The sequence below is a fragment of the Lissotriton vulgaris genome, chromosome 3_2, assembly GCF_964263255.1.
Source record: "Lissotriton vulgaris chromosome 3_2, aLisVul1.2, whole genome shotgun sequence".
Classification (NCBI taxonomy): domain Eukaryota; kingdom Metazoa; phylum Chordata; class Amphibia; order Caudata; family Salamandridae; genus Lissotriton; species Lissotriton vulgaris.
In genome coordinates this window covers 151,073,496-151,092,289 of record NC_141690.1, presented here as the reverse complement: position 1 = coordinate 151,092,289, position 18,794 = coordinate 151,073,496, and positions in this window count along the sequence as shown.

Genomic DNA, 18,794 nt, shown 5'->3' with positions numbered 1-18,794 from the left:
ACAATTTCGTGACCTGTTCCTTAAGGTGCAGGACTTCATCTTCTATTGTGGAGAGCCGGGACTCCGCTTCCAAATGGGCAGTAGTATTGCGGAGATTTTATCTTATGAGGGCCACATCTACACACACCTCCCCTATTTTAGTTTCCACAGAGTCTTGCGATGATTTTATGACATGAGGGTTCATGGCACGGTCACTCTCTCTGGTCCGGGTCATGGCCGGCGCAATGTCACCGAGGTTAGTCCCACTTGTACTGTGCTGTCCCATGCGAGCGATGGGGATATTGGGAAGGTCATAGTGGAAGTGCTGAGCGCCACCACGCTCAGTCATTGTCAGAGGATCGTGGTGCCCCAGACTTCTGTATTGTTCCAGTTGGAGTGCCAATGTGCAGGCACCTCTTCCTATGGCTGCATTTTCATTTGGATATCCAGGCCTCGTGGGTGGGGCCCAGAAATCGCACGTTAGGAGCAAGACCCCGGGGGCCTTTTCACCTTGCTATCAGAGGCACCCTGGAAAACAACGATCTTGTTGTCTGTGACTCTTGATAATTGCTTAGTTTGTTCTGGAGTTCCGTGGCCTCAGCTGGCCACCAACTCGGGGTGCAAATTCTATGTCTTCGCAGTCGCGGGGGAGGGCGGTCACAGCCGAGGCCCCACCTGTTCACAAGAGCCTACTCAAGAGCGCCAGGCCTTGCATTCCAATTCAACCTCTGGGGCATTCGGGGCTTCCTGCCAGACCAGAAGGGGCCTCCTTGGGGCTGCAGGTAGCAGTACAATATGGCTGAGACTTTAGGGTCCCTGCTCACTCCTCTGCCGGTTGTTGGTTACAGTCCCTCTTCATAATGGTCGAGGCTGTCGCCTTTATGTGTGGGACGATCAATCGTGATTAGGGTGTCCAACTGATATGGGTGCAAATTCAGGACAGTGAGTGCAAAAAATTAAGGACAAAGGGTCAAAATTCAGGACAAAAGGTCAGAATTCAGGACACAAATACTAGAATTCAGGACAAAAATTCAGGACAAAAGGTACGTATTGCATACACATCGCCCAATAGTGCATAAGTAAATAGACAACAACACAAGCCCAAGTCAAAATAAGTTTATATTAGGTTGAGAAAACCTTGCACTCACTGCATCTGTTGTGCATGCGAGTGAAACTTGAACATCTGCGTTTGCATATTAAAAAAAAAAAGTGAAGAAAAAGATCAAGATGACGGCTTCTCAGATATTCAGATCTTACATGCCCCCTCTCCCCCACTGAAAAACACTGGATCCGAAATGCTGTTACTGGGAAGAGAGGCCTATTATCATTCTGTATGTGATAATTAGGCCGACATACAGAATGATAATGTGCCTGATAGCAGTCTATGCCAGGTCGGAGAGAGGCTTCTGCGGGCCACAGATTACAGCAGGAGCGTGAGCTGGCCCCTGCAGTGAGAGTTAAAGGCTGCTTGCAGGGGGCAGCTCACGCCAATGTCTGAAATTACAGACAAAAGGTGTCTCTGGAAGAAACCCTTACAGACAAGAGGCCCAAATTACGGGCAGTCCATGAAATTTACAGACGGTTGGTCGCCCTAATCTTGGTGCAGCTGGCAAGGATCTTTTTGACAGTGCTGCAGGGAGAGGGATACTCTGTAGCCGCCTTGGGCCCCTCCTTTTGTAGGCTTCCTCACGTCTCAGAGTTTGCCTACCTGACCGGTTGGCCACCAGATGTTGGCAGGCCTCCGTCTGGGCCAGTACCCGCTGGACTTTATCTTCGCCACCGGTGTGGACCACGTGGAGGCCTCTGGAGGGTAGTCTTCTTCGCCCTTGCTTACTGCTGAGTCACAGGCTGAAAGCACCCCTACGAATGGTCTAGAGGGGGGAGAAAAGAGAAAGTGGAAAGGGCTGCAATCTATATGTTGGGTGCAGGCTCCTTTGACCACCCGGTGGATTCCAGGCATTGCCGCCCTCCTCCAAGACCCCGCTAGCCGAGCCCACCAGGTGTCAGGCCTCCCCCTTGGGACCCTTAGCTTCCACTCAGGGTGGGTCCCCTGCGTCTCTTGTTGTCACTATTGCCCAGCCAAGGCATGGGTCAAGTACCTGCTCTCCACCACAGGTCAAGGTAGAGGCACCAAGACCCCCAGGGTAGCTGCCGCTGCCTCCTCCTCTCCGAGTCCCGCCGGGCCGCGGACCTACACTGTGTTTCTGCACTTTGGCAGGCGGGAGGGGGATTCAATATTCATGTTGGGTAGCACTGGCAACCCTCCACTGCCCGTTCGGCAATCTCTTTGCGATGATCTCCTGCGCTGGGGCACTAACCGACTAGCTCACCGGGTGCTGCCTCCCTTCTCTCGGTCAGTGCAGGGAGCAGGGAAGGTCTACTGGGGGGCACTACTTCTCATATGGAGGTAACAGTCAGGGGCGGATTGGCACTGCGGGCACTCAGGCATGGGCCGAAGGGCCAGTGTCTCAATGCACTCTGTGGGCTGGTTTTCCCCCCTTTACCAGTCCATCGACAGCACTGACAGGGAGAGGAAAGCAGCTTTGCTGCGCGGCCGGCCATTGAGCGATGATCAGCTGTGGCCTCTCATTGACCCCCTGCCCTGCCAAGCAATCATGCTGATGGTGGGCTCGGGAGGGGTGATTGTGTGCCAGAATCGGCCTCGCAGGGGGCTAGGTATGGCTCAGGCCTATGAGCCATTTTCACCTCGGCCCCCCTGGGTGGGGCCCACGCAGCCCAGAAACAGTGCTTGCATTAGTCCTCACCCACAGCCCTTCTCATTCAGGACATAGTGGGCGAGGAAGAATGGGTCTCACTATGGGGGCCAGGTGATGTGGGGAACTCGCACCATCTTCACCTTAGCCTCCACCCACCCCCATGGATGGCCCAGAAGCTGTGTTTTTGCTTTAGCCCCTCTCCTGCCACGCCATTGCCCTGAGGCACTGAAGGGCTGGGGAGGGCTGAGTAATTTACAAATAGCTGGGGCCTCGCTGTTTTTCAGGTGCTCCTGCGCTGGAGGGCTAGGGAATCATTTTTTAAGAGAAAGGGGCCTTGCTGTTTTTAAGGTGCTCCTGCGCTGGAGGGCTAGGGAATCATTTTTTAAGCAAAAGGGGCCTTGCTGTTTTTCAGGTGCTCCTGCGCTGGAGGGCTGGGGAATAATTTTTTAAGAGAAAAGGGCCTCACTGTTTTTCAGGTGCTCCTGCGCTGGAGGGCTCAGGAATAATTTTGTAATAGAAAGGGGCCTCACTGTTTTCAGATGCTCCTGCGCTGGAGCTCAGGGGGATATTTTTTTAAGCAGAAGGGGCCTCGCTGTTTTCAGATGCTCCAGCGTGGGAGGGCTTGTAATAATTTGGTAATAGAAAGGGGTCTGGCTGTTTTTCAGGTGCTCAGCTTGTAGGACATTGTCACCTTGGCCCTGTGTCCTTCCCAAGAACAATATCCTCCCACATACAGTCCTTGTGTGTTTCATGAAAGGGCACGCCTGCGAATGTGGGCTACGCCCGCAAATGTGGGCCACTTTTTACGTCAGTGCCCGGGACAAATTGTGATCCCAATCCGACCCTGGTCACAGTCACAGCAGCTCGATAATCGATCACACACCCGTCTTCTTCTCATACGCGCCCCCCCCCCAACCACACCAGCCCCAAGTCACCTGGTTCTCTGCGGAGCCGCCAGAGCCTCAGCTCACGTTTTCTGTGCTCAGCCTTCGCAGTCAGTGATCGTCGCAGGCTGAAGCTATGCCACTGCCATATTGTTCCCTCAGCTCACACGTCCACCGCAGCGGGTGTCTTTGTTTCGTGTGGGTCGGTTTTCTGAGGTAGCTTTCAAATTGTAGTATTTAATAAAGTATTTTTGGATGTTTATTATCTTTTCAATAAATATTTATGTTAATTTTTTGTCAAAAAATTCATGGAGTTAAATTTCAATATTTAAATCTTTTTCCAATTATTTACATAGTACTTTTACTATGTTTTTAATCAAATATGTATTGTTAGACATTAATAAATAGTCTTCAATAATTAATACTCAGATACTTGAGTATTAATACACTCCCCATACCCAGTACCCTGGTATCCCTTGCATCCCGTCCCTAAAAATACTTGTACTCAATTTAAATTAATTTATAATAATGATAAATTAAATACATTTATACGTCTGAGTATTAATAAACTCCCCCACCCAATACCCCTATATCCCTCTCTTCCTGTCCTTTAAGGTTAATGTTCTTAATATAAATTAATTTGTAATTATTGTAAATCATATGAATATATACTTATTTTGATTTTAACAAATTAATACTCGAGGAGTACCTTGCTTATGCACCTTGCATCCCATCTCTAAACATTAATCTTGTCTATTTAAATTCATTTACATTGTTGAAACTATATGAATTAATACATATTAAAATTATTATATTGTAATCCTCATGCATTTAAATGAATACCTGAGTATTACTACACCCTCCCACCCAAAAACCCATGTCCCTTGCCATGAGCTTCTGAAGGTTAGTGTTCTTAATTTATATATATATTTAGAATAATTATAAATGTTATAAATTACTTCTTGTTGAAATGTTTATAAATTAATACTCAGGCATTACAATAAATATGTGAGTATTAATACAATTCCCCACCCAAAACCCCTCTATCCCTTGCAACCCGTACCTCAAGGTTAGTGTTCTTAACTTATAATAATTAAAAAAATTATTAATTAACTTAATTGTAAACCTATTTTTAATTAGTACTAATTAGTACTCAGGTATTAAAATGAATACCCTAGTATTAATAAACTTCCTCACTCAAACCCCTATATCGCTTGCATCCTGTCCCTAAAGGTTATTGTTGTTTATTTTAAATAATTATCAATATTTTTGAATGTTTAACTTAATATATAATATAATTAATATATTTTAATACTCAGATATTTAAATTAATAAACAAGTAATAATACACCCCCGCCCATTACCCCTAAATCCCTTACATCTCTTCCCTAAGCATTAATGTTACAGTATTTAAAAATGATGTATTATTATTAGTATTCATATATTTTTACAGTACTTCAAATAAATATAAAAAAATAGCCTTATATACTTACTATTGTACTTACCTGTATTCTTACAATGATAAATGTTGTTGGAAAGGCATGTGTTGTAATCTACAACAATACATTTGATTGTAAAGACATGCGTTGTAATATCATTCGTGGTAAAAAAAAATTGTAAAAATAAGCGTTGTAAGACTCACTCGTGGTTTAGTCTTCATTGTAAAGGCATCTCGTTGTTAAGCCCTCGTTCTTAAGGAAGCTTCCCGTTTTATTGGTATCATTATTGTGTGAGGGTATAAGCACTGCATTTGGTACACCAGTTATGCTTTAGATGGATGTTGTGTGAGTTAAAGGTTGCAGAGTCAACCACAAGTGATGCATTTCATTGATTTTTAGGTTTTTATATTGTAGCCATTACTTCACTTTAACTGTTTTTAAATGAATTTGTTGTAACAAAAACTAACCATAACTGAATTTTAACCTTTAGTTTTTCAGTTAATATATGTTTTCATATACTTAAGTCAAAAAGGAATATGTGATCTCTGCCACAATGCAGTTTTCCCGATTTGGTAAGTATTTGTTCAATATGTTTTTTAAATGTGTTCCCTTTTTTATCGATGGATTTCAAAATCTAACACAAAACAATAAAGAATCCCATAAACCACAAGTTCATTTAAATCAAGAGCTAAATACGTATGCATCAGAAAAGCACTTTTGAGACCTTATTTGGTATGTTTTGAGAGAAATGTATGCAACAAAAAGGTTCATCTGGCCTTTGAAGGGGATTTTTTCAATTACGTTCGGAAATGGTACAAGAAGCATCTGGTTTAGAAAAAATATTTTGAATTGAAAAACAAATCTGTGTCCTATTTTTTCTGAAGTGAACATATTTTTTCAAGGTTCAACACCGGTTTGAGAACCACCTCAATATGAGTGGCTGTCACTGTTTGTTAATTCACGCGGTTCAACAGCTGTTCTCAAGCCCATGGTCATAGGGGAAAAAAGAGGGCCCACCTTAACCCCAGAGGGATCAAAGGAAATCCTAGAAGGGTAGAAGATATGCTTTATTGACAACAAAAATGTTTAATCAGAATGGTGGATTCAAACACCAAAAGTGTTGTTTTTAGGCCAGTTCCAAACCCCATCTTGAACTGAGAAAAAAAAATCTATAAAAGTAAACAAAAAAATGTCTGATGGCACACAAGTGTGGCACAGTGTGTTTGGACGCTAAACCTTACGACCGGAGCCCGCTAGCTGTGGCCCCAGGCCATGAGCTACAAGTCTGATTTTCTAGATACAGGATATGCCATGACCTGTGCCAAGAGCTGAGGTAATAGAAATTTTCAGGTAGCTAATGTGTCCCCCACTCGCACCCTATCCATGCACCCATGTTCCATGTATGTCGTGTAACTTCTGTTCTGTACATGCTAGAAAGACGCAAATACATTTGCGTCTTTCCTTAACATGTTAGCTATCCAGTCATGCAACGAAATCCCGTTAATTAGGCTTCTAGGCATACGGTGCCAGCGTCTTTACATGGTGCACTTCTGAAATTCGCACACGTTTTCTCCATGTTTCCTGGCCCAGTCGAGCTAGGCCCTTAAACGAGGCTCTCTGCCTCATCTCTCCTGTCTCCGAAAGCTGTACGCATCCCTGACCCCTGCCTTACTTCCTGCCAGCGCAGCGGTGCCCGGCTCGGCCTGGACTACCTGCCAAATTCATGTTTTGCCTACAATTATCTGCTCAGCCTCCTCGAAAACACATTCCAGTCTAGTGAAATAGGTAAACATATTCCCGGCTGCAGAGCAAAGGGCCCGGCCTTTTCTGTCCTCCTTGCAAGTGATTTACTGAATCCGTTACCATGGTAGGCCCATGGCTCCGCACGTTGCACCAAGACACGTATGCACGCACTAGCTTTCAGTATTGGATGGCCCCTGCCCGAGAGACCTTTTACTTCAGACACTACGTCCTCCAAACATGAGATACCAGATATGTTATAGGCACAGGTTGCCCTGACACTCCAGACACCAGTCTCCTCCACTAGTGCTAAAGTCAAAGCCCCCGGTTACACGTCATGCTGGTTGCGCGCGCATGCAGGTCAAGGGTTTCTGCTGATTCTGCAACTTTCCCTATGCATCCACCCACATGTGACTTTTCTCTGACATGTACAGTGCACGCCCATGTGTACGCCCTTTTTCACGCCTCCTATTACGCACATGTGTTTTTATCTCTCTCTTTTCACCTGCTACGCCTACTGTATGTCATTTTACTATATATAATGTGTAATGCTAATAAAACGTTGAATGTCCCTTCCTGAACCTTAGAGGTGATGGAACATGATATCCCATCCTCGAGGATCATTGTCCATTAAAGCCCGTATGACTCAGATACCACGGACTCTGCCTCTCATTTGAATGAGCTGTCTTGTGTTGATAATTATACGGAAAAATGCATAGGTAAATTTATTTACCACAGAGCCATAATGCATCATGCAGCCATGATCTGGACAAAGGTCGTCTCCAAATGCCACACCCTGTGCTGTGATCGTGATGCACACAGCCGTAGGCCATATGCAGAAGTTTCTTGCTTTTGACGGGCAATTGTGAATTATTAAAAACCTAAACTACTTTAATGTGGAGCTAGGATGCTTTAATAAAAAATAATCTGTTATATATCATCATAAGAAAAACGCATGAAACATAGAAATGTGCACATTGAATGTGCAACCCAGTCAGAAATGCAAGCCACTATGAGAAAAATAAGGACCCCCTGATGAGGATGAGATTCCTGGGTCAGGGCAAACAATTTATGGCAAATAAACACACCCAATAAAAACATACAATAAAAAGATTTCTTTCAATAAATATGCAACAGATATACGTTATTTGTACATATAATGTTCCCAATGATATAGAGGGGAGATGGTTTGCGTCAAAACCATCTCCCCTCTATATCATTGAAAGAAATCTTTAATAGTATTTTTTAATTAATCATTATGCCTATGATCATTTTCATGACACTTTTATCAAATCCATTAAATTGAACTCTTTGTGCTATTTCAGTGCCTTATTATTTATTGTTATTTTGTTACTTGAACTTTGCCAGCATTTGTGTGTTGCCTGGGTGTGTTTATTTGCCATAAAGAAATGCAAGCCACGACAGTGGATAATTCCTCTCTGATACAGTTCCTGTTCAGCAGGTCAAGACAGGGATGTCCAAGCTCACATCTGTTATTTCTGCTATCTCTTGAAACTCGTTTGGCTTCTATCATACAGGTGGAGAACATAAGGGTGGTGTACAATGCAGTAGGCTGCTCCAGACTCATGTTATACATCGAAAATATTATTTTCACCCTGCAGACTCATGTTATACATAGACAATATTCTTCTCTCTTTAGGGACCCTACATCTTAAATACCTAACCTGGTTTCCATAATGAACATGTTCTCTTCCGATTCAGCATACAAAACTCAATTGGGAGGAAAGAGAAGTTCTGCCTTTCTCTAGGAATACTACAAGGGCAGTTGTTGATGACCGAGGATTCCAGTGGTTAGAGTTAAAAAGTTCCTGAGTGTGCTGATACATAGAGGTCTGGAAGGTGTGGTTGAGGATAACATTCTGGCACTCGTTTGAAACACGGAATGTGACTTACAGCAATGGTCCTCCTTACACTTATTCCCTATTGGGTTGTTATGTGGTCTATGTTTTGTCTCAATTTTTCCTTTTTCGTTTTTAATTTAGCATCATTTTTTAGTGATGGGTTGCACATGATGTTTTCTCTTGCGATGATGTCCTTTGCAAGCATTTCTTTTAGATAGATATTGCTGCCTTGTACTCTGCACATTCAGTTTCAGGGTCGTATTTATTTATTCATTTGTTAGTTTATTTATTTATATCACTTATAAAGCGCACTGTTACCAACCGGTGTCCTGGCGCTGAAGTGGTAGCTCCCTGAGATTCAAGCCTCCCCAACTAGAGAGTAAAAAGCCATGTTTTCAGATTTTTTCTAAATGGCAACAGGTTCATGTTTTGTTTGAGTGCCAGAGGAAGGGCATTCCAGGCCTTCGCTGCTCCCCTAACAAAGCTTCTGCCCCCCAGCACACCTTCCTGATGTGGGCTATTTTGATCAGCCCCATGCTGGCCGACCTGAGTTGTCTACCAGGTCTGTACCATTGGAAGAGCTCCTGGAGAAACACCGGGCCCTGACCGTGCAGCGCCTTAAAGACAATGCACATGGATTTAAATAGAATCCGCTTCCGCACCGGGAGCCAGTGCAGCTTCTCCAGTTCCCTGGTGACCGATGAGAACTTGGGCAGACCCCCTATGAGGCGGGCAGCCGCATTTTGTAGGACCTGTAGTTTATTAAGCAGACCCTTTTGGGCCTCGAGAAGAAGGCTGTTGCAGTAGTCGAGGCGAGAAAGCACGAGTGCAGTCACCACCGTCTTTCTGCTCCCGACCGGTAAAAAGGGAAGGACCTTCCTAATGATTTTCAGAGTCCAGTGTATGGAGGGGGTAATCGCCTTAACTTGAGGCTTAAAGGAGAGTTGGTTATATATAATAACCCCTAAATTCTTCACCTTCAAAGCAGGAGATGGCGGGGTTCCCATATCCACCGGCCACCACTTGGAGCTCCAAAAGTTTGTATTAGATCCGAAGATTAGCACCTCGGTCTTGGAAGAATTCAGTTTTAGGCAACTCTTTGCCATCCACGAACTAACTGCTGACATGCAGTCCTGAAACCAAGCCGCCTCACTTAGCTCTTTCCCAGGGAGTACTGAGACCATGATCTGGGAATCGTCTGCATATGATGTTAATTGGAACCCAAAAGATCGGATCACCGGGGCAAGAGAGGATACATAGATGTTGAATAAAGTGGGGCCTAGGAAGGATCCCTGAGGGACCTCCCCTGGGAGTTCGAAAGGTCTTGACTCAAAATCTCCCATCGCCACCACTTGAACCCGATCTTTGAGAAAGGCTTTCAAGATACTCAGTGCTAGTCCCTGGACCCCGCAGTCCTCCAACCGGTCCCCCAAAACAGCGTGGTGGACCGTATCGAAGGCCGCAGACAGATCCAAAAGGACCAGCACCGCCTGGCCCCCTACATCCAGTGCCTTCCTGACCTCCTCTGTGGACTTAATCAGAGCGGTCTCAGTGCTGAGTCCTTCCCTGAACCCATGCTGGGCTAGGTCCAGACCCTTCGAAGTGCGCAAAAATGCACGTAGCTGAATGTTCATGGCCTTCTCAAGAAGTTTTGCCGGCAACGGCAATCTGGCGAAGGGCCTATAACTATTTATTTATTTATTTTTGACATTTATAGAGCGCAGCAAATACCCGCAGGCGTCTCGGCGCTAAAAATTCATCTGTCTCCTATATGTAGTCACCGCCTCACTGATTAAAGAGCCATGTCTTTAAAACATTTCGAAATTGGTGGAGTGATAGACTCATCCTGATGTACTGGGGAAGGGTATTCCAGAGTTTGGATGCGGCCACTGAAAAGCGGCGGTCGCCCCAGGACACTGTTTTTGTTCGTGGGATTACTAATTGGTGTAAGGTAGAAGAACGTAACTGTCTGCAGGGTATGTAGGGTGTTAATTGGTCTTTGAGAGCATGCGGTCGTTGGTTGTTGAGTGTTTTGTAGACTATACACAAGGACTTGAACTTTATTCTGTTATGGATCGGTAGCCAGTGGTACTGCCTGATCGTATCCGAAATAGGACTGAACTTAGCAATTCCTGAAAGCAGTCGTGCTGCCGTGTTCTGTATGGACTGTAGCTTTTGTGTGACCCTGGCCTGGGCGTTGAGGAATAGACCGTTACAATAGTCTAATGATGACAAGACTAAAGCACTAACCAGTGTTTTATTTGCTGCCTCGGGTAGAAAGGGGCAAATCTTCCTGATCATTTTCAGTTTATAATGGGCGGTAGTGGCAACTTTGTTTGCATGGTCCAGAAAGGTGAGACCTTCATCGAAGATGACTCCCAGATTCCTGACTTTGGCTGTTGGAATAGGGGGTGAGCCAAAAGCTGCTGGCCACCAGCATGATGACCATGCTGGGAGAAGTGGTCCAATGATGACTACCTCAGTTTTTTCTGAGTTGAGCTTAAGGCAATTTATAGCCATCCACTCTCCTATTTCAAGCAGTCCATCTTTAAAGTTTTGTGCCACTTGTCCTCCGTCACCCTTGATGGCCAGGACCAGCTGCGTATCGTCTGCGTAAGAAGTTAGGCTCATCCCATATGCCCTGATGACATAGGCAAGGTCCGACACATATATGTTGAATAGTGTCGGACTAAGGGATGAGCCTTGGGGAACCCCGCATGGCAGTGAGAGTTGCGCAGACTGAAAAGGTCCAAGGGTGACTGCTTGAGATCTCTCTGCTAGAAAGGAAGCAAGCAGGTCTCTGGCATGATGGCGGATGCCCAACTTTCCGACACAGTCGACCAAGATGTTATGGTCGACCGTGTCGAAGGCTGCAGATAGATCCAATAGTACTAAAATAGCAGTACCTCCTTGGTCCCGGATGGATCTGACATCGTCGGCTGCCTTAATAAGGGCAGTTTCAGTCCCATGGTACCTCCGAAAGCCGAATTGAGAGTCATCAAGCAATCGGTGTCTTTCCAAGTAGTCAGAAAGTTGGGAATTCATAGCCTTTTCCACCACTTTGGCTAAGAAAGGGAGGCTGGCAATAGGCCTATAGTTTTTAAGTTCTTTTTTATCAAAGCAGGGTTTTTTTAATAGAGGTTTCAATAAGGTGTTTTTTAATGATTTCGGGTAACTAGCTGACGACAAGATGGTGTTACAGACTTGTGTCAACCCAGGTACGATGGACTCCATTACTGGTGGTAAAACTTATAGAGGACAAGGGTCCAGAGCGGAACCGCTTTTAATAGTTGATACCATGGTCCTTATGTGATCACCTGTGAGTGAATTGAAGCTAGAAAAATCATTAGCCGAATGTACACAAGGAGGGTCCCTATTAGTGGTCGTGGGTTTAGAGGCGAAGGCCTGATAAATATCGTCCACCTTGGTAAAGAAAAATTCTGCCAAAGCGTCACATTGGGCTTGAGACGGGGGGGCATGAGGTCGGGAACATTGCCTGCCAATGTTTTAGTGATTTCAAACAGTTGCTTGCTAGAGTTTTTTGCTTGATCAATTTTATTGGTATAAAAAGTTTTTTTTGCTTTTATGATCATGGATTTGTATAGGGCCAATGAGTCTTTGTAGACTTTCTTGCTAGCCATGTCATAAGTTAATCTCCAACGCCTTTCCAGATTCCTGCTGGTCTGTTTTTGCAATCTTAGCTCGTCAGAGTACCATGGAGCGGTTGGTTTGGATCTATTCCTGGACAATGATTTAGTGGGGACTGAGCGCTCCGTTGCGTGGGCGAGCCATGTCTGGAATTGTGAAGTAGCCGTATTAGGGTCAGTAGACACCGTAGGACAGGTGTTATCCAACTGCGTTTTTAACTCTATGTGATTTATGTGCTTCCAGTCTTTGAAAGTGATTTGGTTACTTATACGAGGTTTTATAAGTTGGTGAGTCTCGGTGGAGATTTTAATTTTGCCAAAAATGTCGTAGTGGTCAGTCCACGTCCTAGGTAGAATGTCTGTTATTTGAAGGCCCTCTACATTTGAAAATATAGCGTCAAGCGTGTGGCCTGCTGAATGTGTGGCAGAGGCGACCAATTGTTTTAATCCTAATGTGTCCATGTCTGTTATAAGGGAGGATGTATCAGTTTGGTCGGCTTGATCTAGGTGAAAGTTCAGATCACCTAGAACTGTAAGTGTGGTTTCTGTGGCTAAGGTTTCCAGCATTGTATTGATATTTGCAAGGAAACCAGTCTTCGTCCCAGGGGGGCGATATATCAGTATTCCCTTGAAATTGAAGACGGAGCAGAGCTTTATTCCGAACTCCAGCGCTTCACAGGATGTGGAAGGGATAGGGGTCGCTCTAACCGTAAAGCAATCTTTGGCTATGATGGCTAGGCCCCCTCCTTTTTTCCTGGCTCTATCCAGCCGGTGGGCCTTATAACCCATAGGTACTACCGTGACCATATCTGGATATTTGGAAGAGTAATATCCAAAGAGGGTTTCTTAAGCAATGGGGAAATGGAAGCCCGCTTCCAAACTGTGGGAAAGTCACCCTTCTCAAACATCAGGTTAAAAAGGTTGGCTAGAGTGTCAGCTATTGTGAAGGCTGCCAACTTTGCCACTGACGTAGGGCAGGGATCGTGGGGAGATCCCGATTTCGTTGCCAGCAGCAGTTTTAAAATGTCTTCAGAGCGCACTGGCTCAAACGCCGAGAATTTAGCCACCAATAAATTGACAAGGGGAGCCCTATGAGACCCCTCCGAAAGGCTCTGAGCCATCTGCGGTTCGAGTGTGGTAAAGATTGCTTGTACCTTGCTCAGGAAGAAATTGGCCAAGGACTCACAGAGTTCGATACTGGGTGGCACAATCACCGGTTTGGAAGTAGTCAGACTGGCCACTGTGTCGAAAAGTTCCCTTGCTGAATTCTTGGCCTTCTCGATGCGATCCGTGAAATAAGCACTCTTGGCCTTCCTAATACTGTCTTTGTAAGCCTTTTGGCTGATTTTCAGTCTCTCTTTATCCAGATCATCATATTTGGCTCGCCAGATCCGCTCTAACTTCATACAAGCTGCTTTGGCTTCTCTAAGCTCGTCCGAAAACCACTGGGCAGATGGAACCGTCCTAGTAGGCCGGCATATCTTGGGTGGAGCTAGCATACGACAGGCCCGATCGATCCAGTCCGTATACTCGGTGGTAGCTCTATTCACATCTGCTGGCAAAACTGTCCTAGAGGCCAACAGCAATTCCTCAAAGGCCATACCGTCAAGGTTTTTCCATGCCCTACACATCCTAGTTGTTTTCCCATCATGCCATGCCTTCTGCACCGGGGGGCTAACAATGGTAAACAGCACCGTCCCATAATCTGTCCAGGCCACGGGTTCAGCTTTAATTAACTCAAGGTCAGGATTATTCGAGAATATCCCATCCAGAGTATGCCCGGCAAGGTGCGTTGCCCCTGTGACCACCTGAGTCAGTCGTCCTCGTGCATCACCTCAGCTAGGGCCAATGTGTCTGTGTCAGTGTCATCCTCTAAATGAAAATTAAAGTCCCCCAGGATCGTAAAGGAGTTTACACATAGGGCTTCCTCTAGGATACTGCCCACTGTTTCGAGAAAGTGGGACTTCGTCCCGGGAGGTCGGTACAGGAGGCAACCCTTAAATGATTGATGGTTGGAGAGCAGCAGCCAAAACCCCAAGGCCTCACAGGCCTCAGCGGTCACCGGCTGAAATGCTCCTTGGATGGAAGCGTGGTAAATAACAGCTAGGCCTCCTCCCCTTTTCCTTGGCCTATCCAAGACGAAGTTCAAGTAGTTAGGTGGAGTAGCCTTCACTAAGTCTGGACAGAATGCTGCATCAGTCCAGGTCTCAGTTTGCAATTGCAATTTGAATATTTCTGTCCTGAATCATCTCAGCAAACTCAATACTGTGCTTTACCAGAGATCTGGCATTGATCAGCAAGCAGTTCATAATTTGCTCCCCCCACCTTTCTTTAAGAGTAGGAATGAAGGAAAACGCCCTAGTTTTACTGCATAGAATCACTGGGAGGTCCGCCTGGCACGATGGACACCATCGGGGACAAGCCTGCATAGCTCTGTCGGGGTTCAGAGTGATGCAGCCTGTTCCCCCACAACCCCCCCTCAAGTTCCATAACTGAGCATGGCTGAATGTTCGCCTCAGCCGAGGACCTGCATGATGTTGCCCAGGGGTTGTGGCGCTGGGCGCGGGACCGGCGCGGACGGGCGCAGATGAGCTTGCCTTTGGCGCGCCTTCGGCGCACCGCCCGCCCCACCCGCTGCGCCCACCCGCTGCGCGGGCAAAGCCCTGTGGCCGTTTGAGGGGGCGGGAGGAGGGCAGGAGGCTGCGACAACTAGTCCGCAGACCTTCCCCTACCTCCAAGATGGTGGTTCCCTGTGCCCCCTTCCGCGTCAGCAATTTAGAATACGTGGAATTGTTTAATTTTTTTTGCTCGAAGGAGGCAACGTTTCTGCTGCAGTCTAATTAACATGTTGTTCGACACCTCTTGTACCGAGTAATAAGCTTGCTGTTTTATTATAAAAACAGCATCCATGCTGAAGTTGGGGAGAGGTTAACTTCATGCCAGAATTGTCATGGACCACTGCAGTGACCTGTGACTGAGATGTAGTTCAGCTGTCCCCAACCGTCATCCTAAGAAAGAAGATAACCATGCCTCCCGGCAGAAGGATACTCCCTATATGCTCTCTTTAGCATAGAGATATCTGATAGAGACTACTAGCCACAGATTCCTTAACGTAGAATTATTCCCAGGCGTGAGACTGGATCCGCAAAACTTTTCTGTCACAGCAACCCTGAGCACCGGGTGGACGGCCTCACGTGACTCCGCCCTGACGTCGTCTGCATTTGTGACCTCAGCGAGGATACATACGTCCCACCCTGACGCGCCTCCGTCAGTTTTTCTCTTTTCTGCATGCAACGTGGATCCAGATTGTGCCCTGGCCTGTTTTCAGGCCTTCTATCTCTTTTCACACTTTGGCATTCAGTAGGACATTGTGCGAATGCCTTCGGGGCTCCCCTCTTCGGCTCCTAGCATCCCTGCCTCGCCCCAAATCCCTACGGGGTTCCCTGTGGCATCGCAGGTGATTGCCGGGACTCTGGGCTTGCTGCCGAGTCCCCCTTGGTCCTCTGAGCAGGCGGTTGCCTCACCGGAAGTCGAGCTGGTGCCGTTTTGGCGCCGGGAGCCTTCCTCCTCGGCTCTGGTGAAGTCGCAGGTGGAGGCCAGGACCTGGGGCGCCTTCCCGAGTCCCCCTCAGTCGTCGACGCGGGCGACCGCCCCATCTGAGGTCGAGCCGGCGCCTTTTCGGCGCGCTCCTTCGCCGTTCCGATGCTGACCTCACCCCATTCTACTGGAGAGCACGTGGTGGCAGAAGTCGACGCGGCACCACGGATGCCCACTCCGGCGCCGTTCGACGTCGATCAGGCGCAGATGGCGGACTCCACAGAGCCGCGTTAGCGTCGAGTTCTGGATTTGTCTTCTGTGGTCCCTTCTTCTTCAGAGGTCTGTCATCTGTTGGTGTGTTCTTCCTCGGAGACAGGGCGCCATGTTGCTGACTTTTCACCGGCATCTTCCAGGGAAGGCTCTTAGCCGTCCCCACAACCTAAATCCTCGAATTCTTCTTTCCATGGCTGGCTTCTCCACTGGCCTCTCTGCCTTCCTCGGGGGCCTCTCAGGTTCCCCATTCATCTCTCGATCCTCCTCTGTTCCGGGGCTGGCCGCTCCCCCCCTGGACTTGGGGAGGGGTTGCTCAGTCTACAACCGTCACCCACGCAGGAATTACTTTCCCCTCCGCTACGTCCTACTGAGGCCAGTGTTGCCTTTGTTCGGGCTATTTCCATGGCTGCTGGTATTCTGAGGATGGGTGAACCTGTCACTCCATTTCCTACTGACAACCTCTTGGAGATTCTCCACCAGGGCTCTGATGGACGGGAGTTGTTCCTTCCTTTTGCAGCGTAACTCCATAATTCTCTTATGGGGACTTGGGGCGCCCTGCCTCATGTGATCCGGTGCCTCAGGCACTAGTGCATCGCCCTCGTCCTGCTCCGCACGACCTGGTCTGTTTTACTTTCCACCCTTCTACTCAAGGCGCTTTTCTGCCGAATGCCTTTCCGTGTTTGCCTGTGGCGTTGCTTGTTTCCTCCATCTCGGGAGGCTCGGTGGTTGGATTCATGGGGGCGTAATGTCTTCACTTCTTCCAGCGCTGCCTTGCGGGTGCTACTTCCAGTCTGTGGGACTCTGTGAAGTCTCTTCTTTCTCGTGTCTCCCATGACGGTGCCCATGCTGATCTGTAGGGCCATGTGTTCGATGGTAGGAAGTTAGCCGCGTTTATTCTTCGTGCGGCCTTGGATGTTGCTGATGCTCTCGGCTGTGCTAGGGCCACTTCTGTGGCTCTCCGTCGCCATGCTTGGCTACGTGATGCTGTTTTTCCTGAAAATATTAGAGCGCGTCTGGTTGACCTACCTTTTGACGGGGTCTTTCTGTTTAATACTCATGCAGACTCTGACATTCAGCATCTTCTTGCGGGGCTCCGTTCTCCTCCTCCTCAGTAGGTTGGTTTGTGATCCTCCGGGTCTTGGTGGGAGGCGTTATCCCACTTGCTCCTGGTATTTGGTTTTTTGAGTGGCTGTTACACTTTCTGTGAGGGTTACTGTGCCCTCAGGGTCCTTGGTTGGGCCCTCTCTTCAGTTGGCTGCTAGTTCAGCCCCCCTTTTTTGGTAAGAATGTGCTTTTTTGGCTGATAACTAAGCCTTCTGTGGTTTCTGCCGCAGGTCTTTGATTTTGTCCTCTGATGAGGGATTCTTTTTTCCCTAAGAGTGGTTCCCATGCTTTCTTGGGATGTGTCCTACCCAATGTGGGGTACATGTAGCTATTGTATAGGCCTGTCTTACATGGGGAGGGCGTGGATGCCCCCTTGCAGGTTCACCGCCCTTCCTGGTGTTGCTGTATTACGATGGTGCGGTCTTTGGTCCTTATTGGGACATGGCATGGCCATCTACGGCATTGTGCTGTGGTGTTTTGGCCCTTTGCCTGCCGTTTGGTCTGGTCCTCTGTCTGGTGTTTCTGAGGAACTAGTTTCCTGTGTTGATGGCCTAGTCTGTCCAACTTGTTTCTCCTCTTATCTTCTAGCTGATCGCACTGCTTCGTGGATCAGTTCTGTCCGGGGCAGTCCCCTTTAGGGGTCATTTGGGATGTTTTACTAGTCTTGTCCTTGTTCTGAGCCCGATGTGGTCAAGGCGTTGCTTTCCTAGTGTTTGTCAGTGGCTGGCTGCCCTCGTTTGCTCTTCTGTTCTGTGGCCGGAGGCCTTGGCGTGGGCCCTGGCACTCCTTCTTCTCGTCCTGCGGGGCCCTTGTGAGATTATGTTCTATTCTTCCACCTGCCTTATTGCTGAGGCGCCATTCTGCCTTGTCTGTTGGCTTCAAGCCGTGATAGGCTCGGCTGCTCTCTTCACTGGGCATGTTTCCCGGTGGAAGGCTTTGCCGTGCTTCTGCCTCTTCTCCTTGGAGTCTGTTGGTGGCTCTTCCTCCTCGGTACTCCTCTGCATTGCCTGTACCTCTGGGGCTTCCGGTGGAGGTCCCTGGTACGATGAGTGGGCTTCGGGTGTTCTGGCCTCCTTTGTATTGCCTTTGCTTTCTCCTGTTGGTGAAGGCTGGGTTGCCTCTTTTGTCGTTCTAACACATCCCCTGTGGGGCAGGTGTTCATCCATATTGCTGAGGTTCACTTCAGCAATGTGGCTCATCCCCTGTTGCGGTGGACTGGGCTACTTTTCCCTGTCCCGGTGACTGGTCCCCTGTTGGGGGTCTTGTGCTCTTCTGAGCCAGAGAGGTCTTCTCGCAGACCCTCCTCCCCTTTGGGTATGGCTAGGGTATCTATTCTACATTAAGGAATCTGCGGCTAGTAGTCTCTATCAGATGTACAAGTTACTTGCCTTCGGTAACGATGTATCTGGTAGAGACAATTCTAGCCACAGATTCCTTCATGACCCGCCCTTCCTCCCCGTTTCTGTGAGGACCCTTCGCCTGCTTCAGGGTGGCGGTCCTCTGGGAGTGCCTTTTTCTTACTTTTTCCCTAGGGGGATGCTCGCCTGGTTGTTGTTGTTGCTCCATTCCTTCTTTTCTGGTGATTCTTTGGCGAATGCCTGGGTACTTCTGC